Source organism: Clarias gariepinus, chromosome 7 (genome assembly GCF_024256425.1).
Source record: "Clarias gariepinus isolate MV-2021 ecotype Netherlands chromosome 7, CGAR_prim_01v2, whole genome shotgun sequence".
Taxonomy (NCBI): Eukaryota; Metazoa; Chordata; class Actinopteri; order Siluriformes; family Clariidae; genus Clarias; species Clarias gariepinus.
The window spans coordinates 36,009,366-36,015,563 of NC_071106.1; the positions used below are offsets into that span (position 1 = coordinate 36,009,366).

Consider the following 6,198-nt stretch of genomic DNA (forward strand, 5'->3'; position numbering starts at 1 on the left):
TACTTTAAATAGTGCAGAGGAGCAGCAGCAATTTTGGAAAATTTTTCCTTACTATTATTTTTATGGTTGGATTGGATTGCACAGAGATTGGCCAAACCAAGTTTGGCAATGGTCTGATGGACAGAGAGTTTTATTCTTACCATGGAATTCTGGCTACCCTAATTATGATTATTATGATGACTATGGCAACAGAAGAATATCATATGACTGCACACTTTTAAATTATGGACAATGGCAAAATTATGACTGTGGTAATAATTATCCCTTCTACTGTTATACACATTTGATTTTGGTAAATGAGAATAAGACATGGGAGGAGGCTCTTCAGTTCTGCACCACAAACTACACCGGCTTGGCTCATCTACCTGATGCCAATCAAGAACTTCAGGCACAAACAGAGATTGCACTGACCCAAACTGTCAATGTGTGGACTGGCTTGCGGTTTATTGATGGAAATTGGTTCTGGCTGACTGGAGTGGCAACGAACTTGAATATCCTACCACCATGTCCAGCTCAGCCTTATACCTGTGGAGCTTTCAACTCCATAGCAAAAGCCTGGGAGAACCGAGACTGCAATGAGAAGCTGAATTTCCTCTGCTACAAGTGAGTAAACGTTCTCCAGAACAAGTCAGGTTTCGTAAAAGTTAATCTTAATAACATCACAGGTGGAATTTGTGAAGAATGGCCAAGATGTCTTATAAGTTATTGCAGAAGTTACAGACACTTTAAAAGTTTGGAGTTACAAACTTTATATTAAGTAATATTACCTATAACTGTGTATAATGTGACTGCTTTGTGTAAAAAAAGAATACATTTCTGATAGATCTTTTAATTGAATAAGATTACTTTGATCCTCAAATAAGCAAAAATAACAGAACCTATAAATATTTGAATCTACAGATACATTTGAATAAAAAAAATGTACTGAAAAATAATGTGGAAATAAAAAAATATATGTTTTACTAGGTAAAGGCTACAGCCCTGCATTACATGTAAGTATTACTTTACATCCTTCTAAAATATACAATAAAGATGCAGACAATGATGGAAATTGTTCTTTCTCTAAACAGATTATTTTCCACTGAAAGAAGAAATCTCCTGTAGGAGGATTACATGTAGCTACATTTACTTTTAGTGACATTATCATATGATTGACTTTGCTTATACATAGATAATTGGTAAAGTATTAAAAATTGAGGGGAGAAATAAAAAAATGGAACATTACCAACATGTCAGACCTGGAAAATTAATTCGTTTTTAATGTTTCATTATGATGCTGACATTAAAAAAAAAAAAAAAGAAAAAAGAAAAGTAAATTATAAAAGTACAAATTAGTAATATTTGTTTTTATTATTAATTATTACTAGAAGTGATAGATAGATAGATAGATAGATAGATAGATAGATAGATAGAGTTTGGCTTGTAAACTTTATTTGAATATTGATAAATGAAGGCCAGTAATAATTCATAATAATTTATTTAATATGTATGCTAAATCAACATGGTAAATAATAATAATAATAAAAATTATTAATAGTGTACATATTTAAGTGTTTTGCTTTTTAATAAAAAACAATTCTCGTGTATACAAAACTTGTGTATTCTCAACAAAGTAGAATTACTTATTTTGAGCTCTGGGGAAGCCTACTTCATTTTTTAATAAAAACCTATCCCTGCAAGATATTATTACTTGTTTAGTTAATAAAATGATTTTTATTATTATTAGTATTAGTATTAGTATTAGTATTATTAAGACTGGTCTTTTATTCAGTGCATGTAGCATCAAAATATATCTAACAGTCAGGTACCATTAAGGTTTTTCACACAGGATGAAAGATTCATTTTGCAGAGTCAGTTGTAGTTTCAAGTTAGTAGTCCTGTGATTACAGCATTATCTTTTGCATATCTCAGTTGCTCATTTGCTTTGTAGCACCCTTCTTAGAATACATAAAATACTATAAATTGCTGTAAATATCTGATAGATAATAGGTACAGTACTATTGTATACTGTAAAAATATCCATGTAGATCAATGTTGAATGAACAATAATATTGTTGGCTTCTTACAGTGGAATATTTTGAGACAACAGGTAACATTTACATTTTTCATTTAGGCATTTGGCAGATGCTCTTATCCAGAGCGACTTACAAAAAATGGCTTTAAAGTTTACATCATTGGATACATACTGACACTGGGTTAACTAGGATAATAACTAAGTGCCATTAGTCCAACACAACTGGACTAATGGCATTAGTCCTTATGAATTAGTCCAAGTACTGGAGAAACAGATGCGTCTTGAGTCATCGTTTAAAGATAGTCAAAGTCTCTGCTGAACGGACATCTAGCGGACGTTCATTCCACCACCTAGGTGCCAGGACAGAAAAGAGCCTGGATGAAGTAAGAGATGGTGGAATGAAGCGAGCAGTGCTGGAGGATCGGAGGGAACGTGGTGCAGTGCGTGGTGTGATTAGAGCAGAGAGGTAAGTGGGTGCTGGGCCATTTTTAGCTTTGTAGGCAAGCATCAGCATTTTGAATTTGATGCGGGCAGCTACAGGAAGCCAGTGCAGGGAGCGGAGGAGTGGTGTGGTGTGGGAGAACTTAAGAAGGTTGAAAACGATGCGGCTGCATTCTGGATCAGTTCATGGACGAATCGTGGACAGAGGCAGGCCTGCCAGGAGGTAACAATACTAAACGCTAAACGTTCATAACCATGTCTATCATTCTTCGTCTCTTTGCCCTGACTTTTGCTTAGCAACAGCACGCTGCTCCACCCCTGAACATGTAAGCACTCAGCTAACAAAGGTTTAAAAACACCCAGAACTGTTTAACAGATAAGAAGTAGTGGCGTTTTGCGTTTCAGTACTCGGTAAGCTCAAGGATATAAAAACTAATGCTCATCTACAAGTGTTATATCGGTTAACTTAACTGTATGAAAGCTGAATTGAGTAAATACAAAATATTTTAAATGATCACTCCATCCATGTACACTGAAAAAAGTAAACTGCTGTGTCATTGATACAAAGTATGTTTTCTACATTGATCTGATGGAAAAAAAATGAATTTCCTATACGAAACTGATATTTGTACGTTGCTTAAAAGCAAACATTTCAGCTCCTGGTTAAACTTAAATTTAATTCGTTCATTCAAAGGACAATTTCTACTTCAAACCTAAAGGTCGCAGTGTCACGTGACCTCATGACGTAGTATTATCGAGGACTGAATCCCGTTCTGCTGGCGGCCATCGTTTTTTTAAAAAGAAAATAACAGGTAAGAAAGCAAACTCATGTCATTTCTATGTTAAATGTATCTCTTCCATGAGCAAACAATTGATTTATGTCAGGAACAACTACTTTGTAGATTGAGGTTTGCGTCCGTGTTTGCTAGCTAAAAACACCTATACAGTATTACTTAGCATTAGCAAACTAACGCGGTTATTTTCAAAAACAACGGAGTTTCTACACTAAGTCGGCTGTGCCAAATAAAATAAAATTAATTATATTTAACTACCGTTGGTTAACGATGTAAAAATTAATAGGAAAGTGACCTAAACATAGAACAGACAGTTTGGAGTGAGTGATGTTTGTACTGTACTTATAGTTATGATTAAAACCTTCTGGACTTGCTAACGTGTAAGTAATGTAATATCGCTGAAACTATATTCCCTCGTATGAAACGGGGCATTAGCACATGTTCCTGACATACTGGTAACACTTTATCACACGTTTTTAACGTTATCAGTATATAATTTCTAATACTGGCAGCAATTTTACACGTTGATTTAACGTTACTACAAGTACAAAAGTCCAGGAGTCGACCGATTAAATTAACCATGTAAATTAAATAAAATGTGAAATAAAACACAAAAACAGTGTATGTATGTGTGTGTATATATATTCCAATTTGCTTGGTATTAGTAGCATGGATTAATAGGCGGAGCACTGTCCCACTTTGAGTGGTCACTTAGACCAACAAGCTGAGGTTAGCCATTACTGTGAAGTTTAAAAGTAAACATGAAATCTTTATCCACTTTTGTGTTTAAAGGTCTGTTAGCTTTTCTGAAAGGGCATTATTTTACCCATACTGCAGACATTGATAAGTCCCAGAATCCACAAATAAAAACCCTATGTGGATAAATTTTGAAATGGAAATGATATAATAGAATTGCCGTGAATTTATTAAATGTCAGTGTAATCTAAATATCCTAAAATAAACTCTCTCGAAATGACAGCGCTGAAAATTAGTAGTTGAATTATCTGATAATATCAGAGAATAATTTTAGTTATCCTGCAAAACTGAATTATGTTTATTGGTTTATTGTATTATCAGTAGTGAGCACTTACAAAGCAACAGAATGCAGTTATTTTAAAGGTGTGTGTGGGGTGGTGATTCTTTCTATACATACTGTAATTAAGATTTGCTAAGAACTTGAGCCAGTCCAATTTTTGTTTTTACTTTTTTTTTTTAAGATCAATTATGAGTTTCTGAGAATTACAACTGCTCCACTTCAGGCAAGATTGCTGGTTTCCTTGGACAAGCAACACTACAAACTCATTGAGAGAAGACCAGAGATATAATCTTCATCTTCAAGTTCTTGATCTGGTATGTACTCACTTAAAAATAACAGAAATTAGCTTGGTGTTAGATGTAATATTGTGAATGGAAGCCACAGGAGCTGAGCAAGGCATTCAAATCAAGTTGGCTGTGACACACTAAATTAAAACAAAACTAGCAGAATACCCCGGGCCAGGGGTAGCTCAGTGGTTAAAGCATTGGACTACGGTTCGGAAGATCACAGGTTCAAACCCCACAACCACCAGGTTGCCACTGTTGGGCCCTTGAGCAAGGCCCTTAACCCTCAACTGCTCAGATGTGTAATGAGATAAAAATGTAAGTCGCTCTGGATAAGAGTGTCTGCCAAATGCGTAAATGTAGCAGAATAAAACATTTTAGTTTAACTTGTTTACAGGTTAGTGAATGCTGTCTGAATACAGGTTTCAATGTTTGCCATGTTCATTTTATTTCGCTTTAAAAGCCTAACATAATACTATGTTTGTTTTTACATGCCTAGAGCCTGGAGGTGAATGTATGAAGAGAGTATCTCCTGAAATGTCTTATGGTGTATTTAGTGGAAGAAGTGGACCAACTGTTTAAACACTGGTAAGCATTTGTTCATAAAGCATTTCAACCTTAGGACTGAAAAATGTTACGAGGTCAGTGGCATTATCAGCTGCAGCACAACCTTTAAACAGGGCCATTTTTTTTTTTAATCATAGTATGTATTTACATTAGTTACATACATGCTTCTTGAACTTGTGGAAAGACTTTACAGAAGAGCTGAAGCAAATGCTGTGTTTAACATCATATCAAACCCTATAGATTAAGAAGTGGATGTTACTCAAGTTCATATGCATGTGAAGGCAGACGAGCCAATACTTTTGGCAATATAATGTAATAAATAATTAGTGAGTATGTATGTTCGTTGTTTTGGTCTATTCATTGATATAATTAAATTTAACTTGATGCACCATAATCCTAGGTGTTTTTTTGCACTCATAGGGAGCATTAAGTGACTTTTACATTCATACATCAGACACTGTTTTGCCAAATAGAGCAACTTGTCTAACAAATGTGCTTTCTTTTATTAGGTTGTTCAGAAAGGTGAAGCTCAGGCTGAACTTGAGAGGTGCACGATGGCCCTGTTTGTCCTCAGGGAGGAAGAGGACTGTCTTCAGCCACCACAGGAAGTCAGTCGCACATGAATGTTCCATGTTTGGCTTTATCTATGCGTTAAACTTGAGCTATCCTGGTGAGCTCAAACACACATTTGTGGCCCGGCAGAAAATATTTAGGGAACGTATTCTATATTGGCATTAAAATATAAAATTTTGGTCACACTATTTGTCAAACAATTTTCAGATTTTAACATGGTAAGCAAATAGGATTATACAGTTTTTAAGCCTAAGTTATTAAAAATGCATTGTTTTATTGATTTTATTTTTCTTTTCTGTCTTTTATTGGAGAAATAATTTAATAGTAAAACATGGTATGGTTTCAAGGATGGTAATAAATGTTTTTGGAGGAGAACTTGTTTGTTCATTGTCTTCATTTATAAATGTAACTTCTCTACAACTGCAATTTCTTTTTAAGTTGATCCAAAGTATCTTTTTTTTATATATTTAAATAATGAATGCCTTAAAT

General features: G+C 34.5%; 2 long non-coding RNA genes across 2 annotated transcripts; both read left to right on the top strand.

Moving 5' to 3' along the window:
• Nucleotides 1-238: 238 nt before the first annotated feature.
• LOC128527494 (uncharacterized) lies at nt 239-1,209 on the top strand. Its single transcript, XR_008360884.1, has 3 exons — nt 239-603; nt 967-992; nt 1,071-1,209. It is a non-coding gene; the product is annotated as an uncharacterized LOC128527494 (long non-coding RNA).
• A 3,183-nt stretch (nt 1,210-4,392) lies between these two features.
• Nucleotides 4,393-5,849, top strand: LOC128527418 (uncharacterized). Its single transcript, XR_008360872.1, has 3 exons — nt 4,393-4,599; nt 5,069-5,157; nt 5,646-5,849. It is a non-coding gene; the product is annotated as an uncharacterized LOC128527418 (long non-coding RNA).
• The last annotated feature ends 349 nt before the right edge of the window (nt 5,850-6,198 follow it).